At 38.3% G+C, this 18,124-nt stretch overlaps 1 pseudogene; it reads right to left on the reverse strand.

The window, feature by feature from the left end:
* Positions 1–1,274: 1,274 nt before the first annotated feature.
* The window catches only part of LOC100393130 (inactive protein-arginine deiminase type-6 pseudogene), a 28,414-nt pseudogene continuing 11,564 nt past the window's right edge, over positions 1,275–18,124 (reverse strand).

Below are 18,124 nucleotides of genomic sequence, written 5' to 3' on the forward strand. Positions count from 1 at the left end.
CCACTGCAGAGACTTAAAGGTGGATCTCATAAGGGCTCAAAAGGAAAAGATGGGAGCTTTAAGGAAAGCTTTATTCATCTTAAAGAATACATGAATATTCATGTACAGAATGTTGCTAGAAATAAGGACAGTACGTGCCATTCTATTGAGATCTCAGACAGAGATTAGGAATGTGTTATTTGACAATAGAGAAAAAAGTGGTCCTTTTTATAAAGTGACAGAGACTTTGGCTGAATTGTATTCTTGTTCTCGTGTTTTGTGGAAATAGGATATTTAGCTGAGCGGGTTTCTAAGTAAAGTGTTGAATAAATGCCTTGGTTCTTGATATGGCTTAATTTTCTGTCCCCACCAAAATCTCATGTTAAATTATAATCCTCAAAGGAGGGTCTTTGTGGGAGGTGACTGGATCATGGAGTTGGTGCCTGCTTTCCCTTCACCTTCCACCAAGGTTGAAAGTCTCCTGAGCCCCCAGTCCCCAGCCATGCTTTCTGTTCAGCCTGAGGAAACATGAGCCAATTAAACCTCTTTTCTTTATAAATTAGCTAGTCTCATTTATTTCTTTAGAGCAGTGCAAGAATGGACTAATACAGTTCTTTCTGACTAGTTATAGTTAAATGTAAGAAGAGAGAAATTGCTGGGCGTGGTGGCTCACGCCTGTAACCCCAGCACTTTGGGAGGCCGAGGAGGGTGGATCATGAGGTCAAGAGATCAAGACCATCCTAGTCAACATGGTGAAACCCCGTCTCTACTAAAAATACAAAAAGTTAGCTGGGCATGGTGGCACGTGCCTGTAATCCCAGCTACTCAGGAGGCTGAGGCAGGAGAATTGCCTGAACCCAGGAGGCGGAGGTTGTGATGAGCCGAGCTCATGCCATTGCACTCCAGGCTGGGTAACAAGAGCAAAACTCAGTCTCAAAAAAAAAAAAAAAAAAAAAAAGACAAAAGAGAGAGAGAAGAGAGAAATTACTTAAAGATTGAATTTTAATAAAAAATATACCTTAAAGATTTGGAAAATTGCTCAATCTATATTGCAAAAATGAGAAGCCATATTCAGAAGCAAATACTAAGTATACAGTATACAATCAAGTGATTTTATATGATTTTTTTTTTGCATTCACGACCCCTAGCGCTTTATTGGCTATTTAGCAAATGCCTCTTGACTGAAGACTTTTCCATCTTTTCCCCACAGGGGTTCAAACTGGTGGCATTTGTCATTCTACCGGGTCCGAGGGTCGAGGTGGACGGGGAAGAAAGGGCTGTGTTGCCTCGACTCTCTAGCCTCCTCTGCTGGGCAAGGAGACATGATGTTGCATGGTGACAGTGGGCCATCCATGCCGGGACAGAGCTGGCAGCTCCAGGGCCTGGGTCTGTGGTACCATCTTCCACCATTTGAAGGCAAAGAGCACCCGGCAGACAGTGACACAGGCACAGATGTCTCCCATGTCCGCCAGGTAGCAGTCAAAGTCATTGATGAAGGTGCACTTGAAGCCCAGGGGCTGCAGCAAGCGGCACATCTTTTCTTCCAGGCAGCAGGTTCCCTTGACTTGGGGCCCCAAAGGCTTGGGGATCCCCAGGTTCTTGCCTATCACAATCATCCACAGCAGGTTAGGGAAGTATGGCCTCGGGAAGAGCCTCTTGTGCTGCTGGTCAGAGGGGTCGTTAACTTCTCCAGGCAGAACAGCTGGGGAATCTCGATGATGTCCTGTCCCACCAGGTCCAGCTCCACGTTCAGGATGTCACGGTTAGGTGAATGCATTCCTCCATGTATCCATTCTGCTTTCTCAGGCTTTCATCAGCCAGAAGATGGTTCATGGCTTTAGCTTCCCTTCTGTTAGGAGCTAATCTGCTCTAACTCTGTCAAACAGAAGAGCATCACCATAGCCTTCCTTCTGTTTCTCTTGGAAGAGTTTGTAGCAGCCACCAAGAGCTGGCCAGGAGCAGTTGGAAGCCCTTCTGCCCTCACTCTTCTCATCTGTAGGGCTGAGGCACATGAACTCATCCATGTGGCCAGTTCTTAGCCAATCTGAGTAGAGCTCCACCGGAGATAGGACCTGCTGGGCATAAAGGAAGTCTCTGAGGGTCTTACTCATGGCCCGGCCCTCCACACTGGGGTAAAAGCTGCTGCCAATGAGGACTCTGCCCAGGAAGTACTCTTGCCCTTGGACCTTGACAGGTGGGGACACCATCAGGTTCCCAAAAGAAACCATCCTGGCTACTTTATGGTCCTCTGTGTCCTGAGTGAGTATTTCATGGGGAACTCATCAAGACTGGGGGCTCAAGCCATGTTGAGGATCAAGGATGTTGTCTTGTGGGGAGACTGGGTGTGGCAGAAAGCTGTCTCATCCTGGAGTCACCTGCCTAGGCGGCTGGGGTCCTCATAGACAGAGACCACCTGGCTGTTGCTCTTATCATTCAGCTCTGTCACTGTGTTCACAAAACCCTGCAGCTGCAGCTCCCTGCAAAGATAAACTCCAGAGGCACCTGGGTGCAGGGAATGAAGATGCAGGGAGCCACCCGGAACACCACCATGGCTTTGTACAGCAGAGTCTCTGGAACTGATAGGTCTTGAGACTCCTCCACCAGTGACACAGAGTAAGTGATTAGGCCCCAGAATTCGGCAGATGGGAACACTATAACTTTGACATAGAAGGTCTCTTTCAAGTAGTCCCCATGGAGGGCCAAGGTATGCAAAGAGTTAGTGGGAGGTTGCAGCTTGTTCAAGGGCTCAAAGACCTCCTTATAGTTATGCTGCTTTATTAATTTATGCTTATATTGATAAGGACATTAATATAGATGTGAACAGAAAGAGTTCATCAGCTACTCCAGCAGGATAACTGCTAGTGTTAACTGAAGAGGAAAGAGGAAGAAACAAAGGTTCATGGACCTCTTGAATGTTGCAGAAGAGGATCATAGAGCTATTCTACTGTACCAAATTTGCCCTGGTCTTCAAGAAAAGGTAAGAATGACCTGAAAGGCAATGCAAAATGTATCAGGCGTGTCTGTTTATTTTCAAAAGAAGGGACTTGTCAGTTTGTTTTCAGTAGACCAGATGATATATGTGTAAAGTCTTAGGGATGGGGCTTCCCAAAGCCATGGAGAATTGACTCCTGCATGGGTGGGCTCTGAGGGAGGAGCCTCCATCCAGTAGAGCTGCAAGTGCATTTCACTGCCCCAGTGGGCCGGGAAGACAAGACTGCTGCCTCAGTGAGTCCACAAAGCTCTGCTGCTGCCCCCATATTCTTGGAAGGCAGACTATGGGGCCAAAGAGATTTATTCTCAAGCCTTAAGATCTCATGAATTTTGCCTTCCTTGGTTTTGGACTTGCATGGGACCCATCACTCTTTCCTTCTTTATTCCTCCATTTTGGGATGGGAATGTCTATCCTACTCCAGTCTTGTGGTGGTTAGTTTTAGGTTATCAACTTGACTGAATTAAGAAATAACTAGAGAGCTAGTAGAGCATGATATCTGGGTGTGTCTCTTTGTGGTGATGTGTGCAGAAGAGTTCAGCAAGTGAGTCAGTGGATGGGGTGGGGAAGATCTGTCCTTAATACATGGACAGGCATCATCCAATTGGGCTCAGACAGAACAAAATGTTAAATGAAAGGCAATTTATTTCTCTCTGTCTTGGAACTGGAACACCATTCTTCTCCTGCCTTTGAATATTAGAATTCCAGGCTCTTTTGCCTTTCAACCTCAGGATATATATCAGTAATCTCCTGGGATTCTCAGGTCTGTGGCCTTGGACTGCATCATTACTCCCCCGGTTCTGAGGCTTTTGGACTTGGACTGAGTCATGCTGCTGGCATTTTAGGGTCTGCAATTTGCAGACAGCAAGCTGTGTAGGACCTTTTCAGAATCACATGAGCCAATTCCTCTAATAAATTTCTTCTCATATTTTTCCTTCCTTCCTTCCTTCCTTCCTTCCTTCCTTCCTTCCTTCCTTCCTTCCTTCCTTTCTTCCTTTCTTCCCTCCCTCCCTTCTTCCCTCCATCCCTCCCAATCTCTCTCTCTTTCCTTTTCTCTCTTTCTTTCTTTCTTTCTCTTCCTTCCTTCCTTCCTTCCTTCCTTCCTTCCTTCCTTCCTTCCTTTCTTCCCTCCCTCCCTTCTTCCCTCCATCCCTCCCAATCTCTCTCTCTTTCCTTTTCTCTCTTTCTTTCTTTCTCTTCCTTTCTTCCTTTCTTTCTTTCTTTCTTTCTTTCTTTCTTTCTTTCTTTCTTTCCTTCTTTCTTTCTTTCTTTTTCTTTTTCCTCCTCTCCTCTCCTATTCTTTCCCTTCCTTTCTTCTTCTTTTTCCATCTGTTTACCTGTCCATCTATCTATCCTATTAGCTTTATCTCTCTGAAGAGTCCTAAAAATACATGAGAGTTTACTGGTTCACAGCTAGAGAAGAATTTCATCTCAGGAAGAAATGTACTGCAAATCTTACTCATACTTAATTTAGACAAGACTTTGAACTTTTACTTTACAGTTGAGTTTGGAGTGAATTAATTTTGGGCCTATTCAGATTGAATGACTGCATTTTGCATGTGGAAAGGACATGAACTCTGGGGAGCCAGAAGTAGAATGCAATGAACTAAATGTGTTCTGCCCAAATTCATATGTAGACACTTTAATCTCAATGTGATGGTATTTGTGAGTAGGGACTTTGGAAGGTAATTAGGTCATGAAGGTAAAACCCTCAGGAATAATATTTGTGTCCTTAGAAAAAGAGGCCAGACAGAGAGCTTCCTCTCTTTCTAACTTGTGAGGACACAGTACGAAGACAATACTTCAAAACTAGAAAGTCCTCACCAAAAACCCAAGCATGCTGGAACCCTCATCTCAGACTTCCAGTCTCCAAAATGGTAAAAATTTAAAATGTTTGTTGTTTAAGTTATCTGTTCTATAGTAATTTGTCACAGCAACCTGAACTAAGACAAAGACATATAGTTTTATAAAATAATAAAAGTACATATTATACTTGACTATTTAATTTTCATATTAAAACCTTTTTAACTAAAAAAAGGAAATTTTCTTTATAAAAACAGGGAGTCCTAAGATCTAAATAATATTATTTTAATATATATCTTTGCTAATTTCATCATTAATAAATAAACTCATACTCTGGAGAATTTTCCATTATGGGGCCTCATTTATACACTTATTCAACAAATATATATGGAATGTGTTCAACAGTTAATATACATTAGTCTGTTTGATCAAAGTGAATGCAATAGGCACAGCCTTATTCAACTTTCAGTCCAGAGGGAAAGTTAGCCAGTAAAATGTGTAATAAAAAAGATATCCACTTTTTCAGTAATACTGAAATACGCATAATTTTAATTAACATTTTAACATCTCTGAACTTAGTATTCATTGCCTTATTAATATCGTGTTTCTGTTGCTGTGGTCTGGGGTGCAGTCTTTTAATAAAAGTAGTGGTTATTATCAACCTACATGTATATTGGTTCAGGCTGTTTTATATATTATCAAAGCAGTGGAATTAGGTACTATTTTATTCAAAAAATTCCACAAATCTTAGGAAAAAAGAATTCTTAGGTATAGCATGCCTTTCAATAAAATAAAAGTAGTAGTAATAAAATAAAGAAAATGGAATTTCCTTTCAACTTACAAATGAGAGAAAGAGCTGCCTACTGGGCAAAGGATACGGGAGAATGACTGAATGGGCAAGAATTTATAAGAAGTAGAAGTGATAAGGCAGTGCTACTTGGTATAGACAGAGGTGTCGACAATCAAAGAACATGCTCATGAAAAAGTGTGTCTGCATGTTGCTCCTGGTGTTATATCTGGAAAGCTACATCCATTGGCATTTCAGCACACAGGATATTTCAGGATTATCTGAAGAAGGAAGAAGAGTCCAGAATCTTGATGACTTCTGCTATGATTCAGAAAACTCTGACACCAAAATTTGCAAAATGTATGCCAATGTTTGACTTAAAAATTGAGAAATAAAGGCAAAGCAATCTTTATATAAATTATTTCCTTCATTCCTGCATTTGCCAATCCTTTAATGGCATGAAGGACAATATTGCATGGAAAACATGAACAGCAACATCTGAATCAAAATACAACTTAGGAAATTTGAACTCTGAATTCAAGGTTTAGGTTAAGGTTAAGGTTAACCTTCACCATTTTCTTTATATATAATTACATTTTTTACATGGATAAGAGTAATAAATGTTGAATAAGATTCAACGTATCCTTTTTAAAAGTCTAAAATAAAAATTATGGGTGATACAAATGCAATATATCATTATTTAGCAAAATTATTGTTTTTCTAGCAGCATATACAATAACTCAGTGAGATACAAGCTTAACGAAACATATGGTAATTAAAATATTGCTTAAAGGAAACTGGGTAAGGTATAATACTCTAAGATGGAGAATGCTTTACAAAGAACTATCAGGCACATTTTTTGTATGAAGTGACATTTACTTTGAGAAATGAAGAATAAGTAGATTTTGCTTTGAAATTATAGATTTGCCATAGAATTTGCCAAAGTGTAGTTAATTCTGAGGGAAAGGGGGACACTCTTTAAAATGTTGGAGCTCAGCAAGAAAGCCAGTGAGCATGATTACGCCAAACTAAATGCAGGTGAAGACTGTGGAAGGCAGAGGAAAATCTGAAATAATGGGGAAAACGTTTGGCAGGTGAGAGTAACTCAAGACCATTTGCCTAGACTGTAATAAAAATGGAGAGAGTGACACTGAGATGAAGCACAAAGATAAATTGGACAAGAACAACCGTTGACCTTACTAGCCTAATGTATAGAGCCAAAACTTTATTCCAAGTGTAATATAAAAATATTTTAGTTTAAGTCTTCTAGCTAGTCTGTGGAGAATGGATTGGAAGGATCAAGAGAGACATGTAGAAATGAGTTTGGAGGCTATTGCAATAAGCCATAGAAGAGATCAACCAAGGTGAAGAGTGAAGAGATTGGAAAAAAGTGGATGGATTATAAATGAAAAAATAAAACATAAGAAAGACTAATACTTGAATATAATGGCTGAGGTAGAAAAAAATAAGTAAAAAATGGCTCCATTTTTTTTTTTTTTGCCTCAATATCTGGATGAATTCCAGCACTGTTTTTTGATAGGTACTATCTTCAAGGAGAAAAAGATTTGGGAAGAGAAATAACCATTACTACTTGGTATATGCTTACAATGCATGAAAGATTCACATGAAGATGTCAAGTAGAAATTTAGATATATGGGACTGGTACTGAGATGAAAAGTCTAGGCTAAAGAGGTAAAAGAAGAAAGCATCAGCACAATGTGTTGGCTAAAGCAACAAACTTTATTTTACCTAAGGAGATAGTAGAAAAGGATAAAAAACAAAGATCTGAGGTATGCTGATGAAATATGGAAATGTGGGAAAAGGTCTAGCAAAGTAAGGTGAATAAAACATGTAAAACACTAAAGATCTTCATTTTGGCAAACCCAAGATTATTGCAAGAGAAAGAAAGAATGGTTGAATATATCAATTGCTATTGAATCATTTAATAAGATGAGGTAAGAGGAATTTTCAATTAATTTGACAATAAAATTGATATGGTTTGGCTCCTTGTTCCCACTCAAACTCACATCAAACTGTAATCCCCATGTATTCAGGGAGAATCTTTTGGGAGATGACTGAATCACTGGGAAGGTTTCCACCATGATGTTCTTGTGATAGTGAGAGACTTCTCATGAGATCTGATGGTTTAAAAGTGGCATTTTCCACTGTACTATCTCTCCCTCCTTCTGCCCTGTGAAGAAGGTGCTCTCTTCCCCTTTACCTTTCACCATGATTGTAAATTTCCTAAGGCCTCATGAGCCACATAGAACTGTGAATTGATTAAACATCTTTTTAAATAAATTACTTAGTCTCAGGAAATATCTTTATAGCAGTGTGAGAATGGACAAATACATAGAATTGGTACCTTCAGAGTTGGGTACTGAGATTCAGATAACCTGAAAACGTGAAAGCAAATTTAGAACTGGATAACAGGCAGGGACTGGAATCGTTTGAAGGGCTCAGAAGAAGACAGAAAGATGTGGGAAAATTTGAAACTTCCTAGAGAGTTGTTGAATGGTTTTGACCAAAATGCTGATAATGATATGGACAATGAAGTCCAGGCTGAGGCGATCTCAGAGGAGGGTAAGGAACTTAATGAAAACTGGAGAAAGGTCACTCTTGCTATGTTTTAACAAAGATGTTGGCAGCATTTTGCCCTTGCCCTGGAGACCTGTGGAACTTTGAACTTGAGAGAGATGTTTTAAGGTATCTGGCAGAAGAAATTTATAAGCAGCAAAATGTTCAATATATGACCTGGCTTTTACTGAAAACATTCAGTTATATTCATTTCCAAAGATAGTTTTAAATTGGAATTTATGTATAAAAGGAAAGCAGAGCATAAAGGTTTTGAAAATGTGAAGCCTTACTATGTGGTAGAAAATAAAAACCAATTTTTCTGGGGAAGAATTCAAGCCAGCTGCAAAAATTTGCCTAAATAATGGGAAGTCAAATGTTAATAGCCAAGACAATGTGGAAAATGTCTTTAGGGCATGTCAGAGATCTTCACAGGCCCAGAGGCCTGGGAGGGAAAAGTGGTTTCATGGACCAGGCCCATGACTCCCTGGCTCTGTGCAGCCCTGTGACATGACACATTGCATCCCAGCCACTCCAGCTCCAGCCATGGCTAAAAGGGGCTAAGGTACAGCTCAGACTGTTCCTTCAGAGGGTGCAAGCTCCAAACATTGGTGACATCCACGTAGTGTTGAGCCTGCAGGTGTGCAGAAGACAAGAGTTGATGTTTGAGAACCTCCACCTAGATTTCAGAGGATGTGTGAGAATGCATGGATGTTCAGGCAGAAGTCTGCTGCCTGGGCAGAGCCCCCATAGGGAACCTCTGCTAGGGCAATGCAGAAATGTGGGGTTGTAGTCCCTACACGGAGTCCCCACTGGGGCACTGCCTAATGGAGTTGCAAGAAGAAGGCTACCATCCTCCAGCACTCAGAATGGTAGATCCACCAGCAGCTTGTACCCTGCACATGGAAAAGCTGCAGGTACTCAATGCCAGCCACGAAAGCAGCCACAGGAGCTGCACCCTCCAAAGCCACAGAGGTGAAGCTCTCCAAGGCCGTTGGAACTCACCTTTTGCATCAGCATGCCCTGGAGTTGAGACATAGAGTCAAAGGAGATTTTGGAGCTTTAATATTTAATGACTGCACTGCCATTTGGACTTGCATGGGGCCTGTGGCCTCTTTGCTTTGGCTAATTTCTCCCATTTGGAATGGAACCATTTACCCAATGCCTGTACCCTCACTGTGTCTTGGAAGTAATTAACTTGACTGTAATTTTACAGGATTATAGGTTGAAGGGACTTGCCTTGGTTCAGATGAGACTTTGGATTTGGACTTTTGAGTTAATGCTGGAATAAGTTAAGACTCTGGGGGACTGTTGGGAAGGCATAATTATTTTTGACATGAGATTTAGGAGGGACCAGGGATAAAGGTGAAATGATATGATTTGGTTCTATGTCCTCAACGAAATCTCTAATTGTAATCCTCGTGTGTTAAGGGAGAAACCTTTCGGTATGTTATCAAATCATGGGGGCAGTTTCCACCATGACATTCTCATGATAGTAAGAGAGTTCTCATGAGATCTGATGGTTTAAAAGTGTCAGATTCCCCTATGTTCTCTTTCTCTCCTGTGACTCTTTGAAAAAGTTGCTTGCTTCCCCTTCACTTTCCACCATGATTATAAGTTTCCTGAGGCCTCCCCAGACATGTGGAACTATGAGTCAATTAAACATCTTTTCTTTATAAATTACTCAGTCTCAGATAATAGCTTTAAAGCAGTGTGAGAACTAATACAAAGTTATGGGAAAAGAAATATATATATATATATATATATATATAGAAGAATTTGAATCAAACGAGCTGGACAGATAAGTAAATGGCAGATTGAGAAGTTAAGATAGGATAGTGTGGGTAGAAATTATCTCAAACAAGGTTGACAAAGGCAACCAGAAGAATGAGGTCTAAAATGGAAATCAATTCAGTGTCAAGAAGGAGATTTAAATTTATTATGATTATTACTATTTTATTACAGTATTTTAATGGGAATATCCTAGCATAAAGATATATTCTTAGATGAGTAGGGAAGACAAGAAATAGTAGATAGAGAGAATTCAATTGAATATGAGACAGCAAGAAGCAAAGCCACTGAGAAAGTAAGAAAATTCTGAGTATAAGAACAAAGGTTGTTTCAGGCCATGGAGACCCTGTGGTGTGAGGGGAGAGTGCACCTCACAGACCTCCAACTTCAAAACCCATCACTGAATAAGTTCCCCTGCTGCTGAATAGTGATACCCAATGCTGCATTTGGACCAAGGCTATCTTTTTTATAGACTCTTCCCAGTCACTGACTGAGTATAGAAACAATGTGAATGCAGGCCCATTCCTGACAGATATGGAATTGCTTAGGCTGTGGACTTCGGTATGACAACTCCTTGGTGTTTTGTTTGTTTGTTTCATTATAATTTGACTTCTGGGGTACATGTGCAGAACTTGCAGGATTATTACATAGGTATACACATGCCATGGTGGTTTGCTGCCTCCATCCCCCCATCACCTCCTCAGTGTTTTTTTTTTTTTCCAAACCTTCTTAGACCTAAAGTCCTGGAGATGTCACCTGGCTTTCCTTCATTTTGGGTTAGACCTGCACTGGTGTTTAACAATTTTCCCATTATCACACATTTCTCTTCTCAGTTCCTCTCATGCAACTAGTTTCAGGTTCATTTGATAAAATCTATAGGCTAAATCTAACAAAAGTTCTGTCTTCTGCTTCACAGGCTGTGGACTGAAGCAGCACTGACAGTGTTCTGAAAACATAAGCAGTAAAATGTGGATTTGAAATGTAGTTTCTGCACCTATGTGTTCTGTTGTGGACACAGAACCAAATAGAGGCCCTGGTCTTGATAAATATACTTGTCCTGAGGGAGGGCACATTGTTCTTTCAAGATGTTGCCTTTCAACTGGTATTTCAGCTGTGCCTATAGACAGTTGTTCAAGCATTCAGTAAGGGCAACTGTGTTTGGATGTATTAGTCAGGGTTCTCTGAAGGGACAGAACTAATAAGATAGATGTATACATAAAGGAGAGTTTATTAAAGAATATTGACTCACACAATCACAAGGTGATGTCCTACAATAATTCATCTACAGGCTGAAAAGCAAGAAAGCCAGGGCGAGTCAAAATCTCAAAAGGGAGGAAGCCAACAGTGCAGCCTTCAGTCTTTGGCCAAGGTCTAAGAGTCCCAAAACTGAAGAATTTGGAATCCAATGTTCAATGGAAGGAAGCATCCAGCATGGGAGAAATATGTAGGCCAGAAGACTGAACTTGTCTTGCCTTTTCATCTTGTTCTGCTTGCTTTTATTCTGGCTGTGCTGGCAGCTGATTGTATTGGGAAAGGCAGATCCACCCAGATTGCAGGTGGGTCTGCCTTTCCACTGACTCAAATATTCACCTCCTTTGGCAAAACCCTCATAGACACACCCAGAAACAGTGCTATGCATCCTTTAATCCAATCAAGTTGATGCTCAAAATTAAACATCACGCTGGATAAGGGCAAATTTTGGGGAAAAAAAAGGGGGAAAAACGTTGCAAAGGACATATAAAATTAAAATTTTTAATTACGTATTTTAATTATCAGCATAGATAATACAGGAATTCTTGTTACCTGTCATTGCAAAGAGTTGAGTATATTAATAGCTTTAAATTTTTTGAGACATTACTGTTATCATTGAAAACTAAGATACTTAGGGTGTCCTCAATCATTGCAAGAGGGTATGTCAAAAGATGCGCATATAAGTGTAAGCAGTGGTGATGGTTGTGGGAGCAGAATAATTGGTGAAAAGTAGTAAACATAAGTAAAGAATATGTCTCAAGCTATATATAACCATTCTCTGGTCATTTCAGAGGCTCTGGAGGACATTTTGCAAGTAACTATCCATCTTTTCACCAATGCTTCTCACCGCAGATCCTCACTCCGTGGTGAGGTGGGAGTGAAGGAATGACCAATCCACCATGTCTTCACAAAATGAAGAATAGATTCTCTCCCTTCATTTATTAGAGTAATATTAGGAGACAAGATGATATGGTTTGGCTGTGCCGTACCCCCAAATCTCATCTTGAATTGTAGTTCTCAAGTTCTTATAATCCCCAGGTGTTGTGGGAAGGACCTGGTGTGAGGTAATTCAATCATGGGGACAGTTACCCTAATGCTGTTCTTGTGACAGTGAGTGAGTGCTCACAAGATCTGATGGTTTTAGAAGATGCTTTTTCTTCTTTTACTTGATACTTCTTGATACCGCCATGTGAAGAAAGACACGTTTGCTTCCCCTTCCACCATGATTGTAAGTTTCCTGAGGCTTCCCAGCCATGCTGAACTATGAGTCAATTAAAGCTTTTTCCTTTATAAATTACCTCATCTTGAGTATGTCTTTATTAGCAGTGTGAGAATGGACTAATACACAAATGAAGTTAGCACATATACAAGCCAACTAATATCTGAAACAATCAGTGTCCAAAATTCCAGTATAGCTTGAAGAACTACCAAGTGAGTGGGAAGGGGAGAGGTGAAAGAGAGGGTAAGCATTTTAGAATGCTTCCCAAGCAATGCTGTTACAACCTCACTCCTCATCTCTGGACAATTTAGAACATTTTTAGTAGTTTACTTCATAACAGGTAACAATTTTTCTTACCAGTGACCATCATTGTTATTGCCAACATGAACAGTATTCAAATATTACACTCAAATGGGCTCACAGAACATTTGACCCAGCTGTATGTACTGTCTCTCCTTATAGGGGAAATCATTATATTACGCATTTCCTATTTCTATTATAGGAACAGATATACTAAGCTAGTGCTGCCTAGCTAAAATGTTTGTAGAATGATCAAGGTAACCCTTCCTTAACAGACACAGAATTGTTCCTTTGGCTGTAGTAATAGCTGCTTGTCACAGATTGATAAGATCTGATTCACTGGTTAAGACTGAAATAACCATAAAATTGCAAAGTCAATTCAGTTAATTTAACAATCCTAATGACTAAATCAGATCGCATTCATGTATGCAGGTTGGGAATGTTCTGAGTCAAAGCTGTTGGCTATTACTTTTGTTTAGAGATGGAAATTAATCAGTTGTGGAAGATCCTCATGTGAACAGGTCTATTGAGCTAGTTGGAGGTGAATCTGGCACTCTACGAAATTAAATGTAGGCTTTTCTCTGATTTAGGAAGTTGAAGAGTGGTGTGAGAACAATATAGGTTATCAGAAATTGAAATGTTTCACTATTTTCATGGGTATTAGGAAATAATTCAGAAAAATTTGGTTATGTAAAAAGTTCTCAAAGTGTCTATTTTCTGGAAATAAGATAGTAATACAGATTTTTTTCCTGCTGTTTTCAATCAGCTGCTCTCAGTATCATAACAAAAATCAATCAGTAATGATAATGACTTATACAAATGAAACTCCTCAGATTGTGACCATTAAAATGAATATTGACTTATCAAACTACAGCCCATGCTACCATTGGTGACAATGGGAGATTGATTAAGTAAAACTCAATTAAGCAAAACTTAATTGGAGATGTGTATTTTTTAATTATATTTTACCAATATTTTGAATGGATAATGATAAAGCTTTCTGACCTAACCAGAATTAAACTATAACATCTGTGATATCTCAGTCCCAACCCATGTCGAATGAGCCCAGCACTTAGAACATCTGTTCTGCAATAAAAGAAGGCTAATTACTACAATCTCAATGACAGTCGGTAGCAATTGCCAGATTCCAAGAGAGAAAGAAAAAGCTAGTCGGAAGAATTTAGCATTCCCTAAAGTAAAAAGCCTTTTGCGCTAAGATAAAAAAATAATTTTAGAGTGAATCATTTTATAATTTTCAGGTGTTCAAGCATACTTGGACTATTTATGCTCTTAATAAATATATGAATAAATGAATAGATAAATATATAAACTGACATAGTTTGTGGATTCCTCAAAGTAGAATCAGAAGGCTGGGTCAGAGCTGGGTCACAAGCACTTCTGGAAATCTTATTCATGCTTTTCAAAGGAAATAAAATGTACATTAAGAAAATATTGTCAAGGCATTCCTGATTCTGACATTCCCATGCTCATGTATGTAAGATTAAAACATCTGTTTTAGAATGCAGGTTTTATTTGTGTGTGTGTGTGGTCATGTGTTAGGAAACAAGAAAAAAGTGATGAGCATAAAGGAGTATATCTATAATTAAAATTAATTATATTACGGTGCATGGCCCCTTGATTCTGAACTTCCTATCATTGCTCTGTATACATCACGCTGTTTATTTCCTCCAGGTTTTCCTTTAATGCTCTTCTGTGTGATTATCTGCCATTTTCAATTTTTATTATCACTCATCAGTTTCTACAAAAAGAATGCCCCTCAACCTTTTCTCTGTAAAACTAATTGTAGTCATTCACATCTTTTATCCCATGTCTATATGACTAAAATTTACACTTGCCATTCTCTATTGTAATGAAATATGATAGTGACTTTCCTCCCACCCGGTTGACTGTAATCTTTTCTTAGCGGAAACTGTTCTATTGTATTTTGTAAACCTGGCACCTAGGATAAAACTGTGCACTCAACATGTTGACTACATGGATAAATTCAATTCAGAGAACCTCTGGTGTGTTGAAAAGAGTATAGGAGCTTTGGTGTTAGATTATTCTGAGTGAAAACGTCAACCATATTGGTTAACAGTTCTGTGGCATTAAGTAAGGAAGGTAATATTTCTCTGTCACAAGTATTTATGCACTTGGAAAACTGGGCTAATGTTAAACATAACTTTGTGAGATTGTTTCTCTCTTTTTTTTTTTTTTTTTTTTTTTTGAGACGCGCTCTGTCACCCAAGCTGGAATGCAATAGCGTGCTCTTGGTTCACTGCAACCTCTGCCTCCCAGGTTCAAGTGATTATCCTGCCTCAGCCTCCCAAGTAGCTGGGATTACAGGCACCCACCACCAAGCCCAGCTAATTTTTTGTATTTTTAAGTAAAGACGGGGTTTCACCATGTTGGCCAGGCTGGTCCCAAACCCCTGACTTCATGATCCATCCACCTAATCCTCCCAAAGTGTTGGGATTAAAGGCGTGAGCCACCGTGTCTGGCTGAGATTGTTTCTCATAATAACAATAATTATTTTAATGTGACAAACATGGAGAAATTAAATAATTATTATTTTTCTCTTCCCATTACTGGTGTTATATCAGTTTACTGAAATTAAAAAGAGAAAACTATAAAGGGAGATCTGACCTTTTAAAAATTAATTAATCAAAGTAAGTAACCAGTATCTATTTGCAGTTGCCTTAATTTGTAGTGATTTAATGCTTTGGACTCTGGTTAGAAGGCAGTTATACTTCTTATTTATAAAACAACTACATAAAAATTAAAGTTTGTAGTAAAATTATACTTTTCAGTAAAAACATGAAATTATTTTGAAGTTTCTAATTTTAAAAGACTTACTTTATAATGCCCTTAAATTTATGAGTATTTTTAGAAGTTTAGGCTTTGTTAATCTATATATTAATTCAAGAGACTCTTTAAGAAATCAGAATAATTTACAAAAACTGTAATATAAATATAACGAGATTGATTTTTATGAGAAAGTAAAATCAAACATTGAAACTGAATTTGGTAAGAAGTGATCAAGAATATACAATTTTAGTCACAACATTTTTGCAATATTTTTTAAAGTTTGAGGCAATACAAAACTTTGGTCTAGCACATAATAAGGCTGTTTATAAATAATTTTCCTCACTGTTGGGTGCCAATAGACTCAGGACCACTCAGCCAAAAAATTCTAAAATTACTACCTTACATGATCATTTTTGTCATTTAGGTTTTCAGAGAACCCACAGTAAGTACAACTGCTATTTTGACAAAAATGTGTGTTTGTCAGAAGCCATCATCTTCAAATTTGAAACTCAGAATATCTGAGGCTTTTTTTTTTTCAATTTCAAAAGTAGATCGTGATTATTCTGGATGACTAAAAATGTTTACATTATAAAGTTTCTTAAAAATTATTCTGCAGATGTTTTGGAAGATGAGTTTTGGAAGTTTTATTTTTCTGTAGTTTTACAGAAAGCCAATTGACTCATAGGAATATATTTTTGGTAAACATAGAGATAATAATATGAACCAGAAATTTCACTCCTAGATATTTACCCAAGACAAATCAAAACCTATATCTAAACAAAACTTTTATACAAAAGTTTATAGCAGCATTATTCTTAACTGTCAAGAAATAGAAATAGCTAAACTATATACCAATTGATTAATACACAAATAAAATGTAATATTGTCACATGATAGGTTAATATTTATCAATAAAAATGAATGAAGGATGTATGCATGCTGCAACATTAAGGCATGTGAACGGAGATAGTCACTGAAGACAAAAAACCTTGTAATTTGTTTTGTACACAATTTCTAGAATTGACAAATCTACAAAGGCAGTATATAAAGGCATCATTTTCAGGAGTTGAAGGAGTGGTGTTGGGGAAGGACATGATTATTAATCAGCACAAAACATATTTTTGGGGTGATGAAAATGTTTGGAATTAGAATGAATTAATGATCGAACAACTTTGAAAATATACAGAAAATCATTGAATTGTATATTCAAAACAGGTGAATTTTATGTCATAAAAATTATATCTCAATAAATAGTTTAAAATGTATTTTAGATATATATGTCTTTAAAAGATTAAAGCAACTTATGCTGTCTAATATAATTATCTTTTATTTTAATAAAAAACACATTGAAAGATGAATATTAGTTTCCAATGATAACAGTAAGTCACCTCCTCACTTTATTCTAAAATATTCAAGGTTTAATATCTTGATGAACCTATCTTTATGAATATTAAAATATAATCATGGTCAATAAAAACTAGTTATTAGTTTCAAATATACAGAAGTTTAAATGCTTTAAATATTACCTAGATCTTCCTGTTAACAGACTTAGATTTGCTTTTCTATTTTTTTTCAATTGTTCTTTAGGTTCTGGGGTACATGTGCAGATCATGTGGGACTCTTGCATAGGTTCATACACGGCAATGTAATTTGCTGCCTCCATCCCCTTGTCACCCACATCTGGCATTTCCCCCCATTTTATCCCTCCCCCGCCTCCGCTGCCCACTGTCCCTCCCCTGACCCCCTCAACAGACACCAGTGTATGATACTCCCCTCCCTGTGTCCATGTGTTCTCATTGTTCAACACCCGCCTATGAATGACAACATTCAGTGTTTGATTTTCTGTTCTTGTGTCAGTTTGCTGAGAATGATGGTTTCCAGATTCATTCATGTTTCTACAAAGGACAAGAAGTCTTTGTTTCCTATGGCTGCATAGTATTCCATGGTATATATGTGCCGTATTTTCTTTGTCCAGTCTATCATCAGTGGGCATTTGGGTTGGTTCCATGTCTTTGCTATTGTAAACAGTGCTGCAGTAAACATACGTGTGCATGTGTGCTTAGAATGATTTATAATCCTTTGGGTATTTATCTAGTAATGGGATTGCTGGGTCAAATGGAATTTCTATACCTAGGTCCTTGAGGAAGTACCACACTGTCTTCCACAATGGTTGAACTAATTTACACTCCCACCAACAGTGTGAAAGTGTTCCTATTTCTCCACATCCTCTGCAGCATCTGTTGTCTCCAAATTTTTTAATGATCACAGTTCTAACTGGCACGAGGTGGTATCTCAATATGGTTTTGATTTGCATTTCTCTAATAACCAGTGATGATGAGCATTTTTTTCATGTTTATTGGCTTCATATATGTCTTCTTTTGAAAAGTGTGTCTGTTCCTATCCTTCCCCACTTTTGAATGAGTTTGTTTGTTCTTTCCTTATAAATCTGTTTTAGTTCTTTGTAGATTCTAGATATTAGCCCTTTGTCAGATGGGTAGATTGCAAAATTTTTTTCTCATTCTGTTGGTTGCCAGTTCACTCTAATGATTGTTTCTTTTGCTGTACAGAAGCTCTGGAGTTTAACTATATCCCATTTGTCTATTTTGGCTTTTGTTGCCAATGC

Source organism: Callithrix jacchus, chromosome 2, assembly GCF_049354715.1.
Source record: "Callithrix jacchus isolate 240 chromosome 2, calJac240_pri, whole genome shotgun sequence".
Taxonomy (NCBI): Eukaryota; Metazoa; Chordata; class Mammalia; order Primates; family Cebidae; genus Callithrix; species Callithrix jacchus.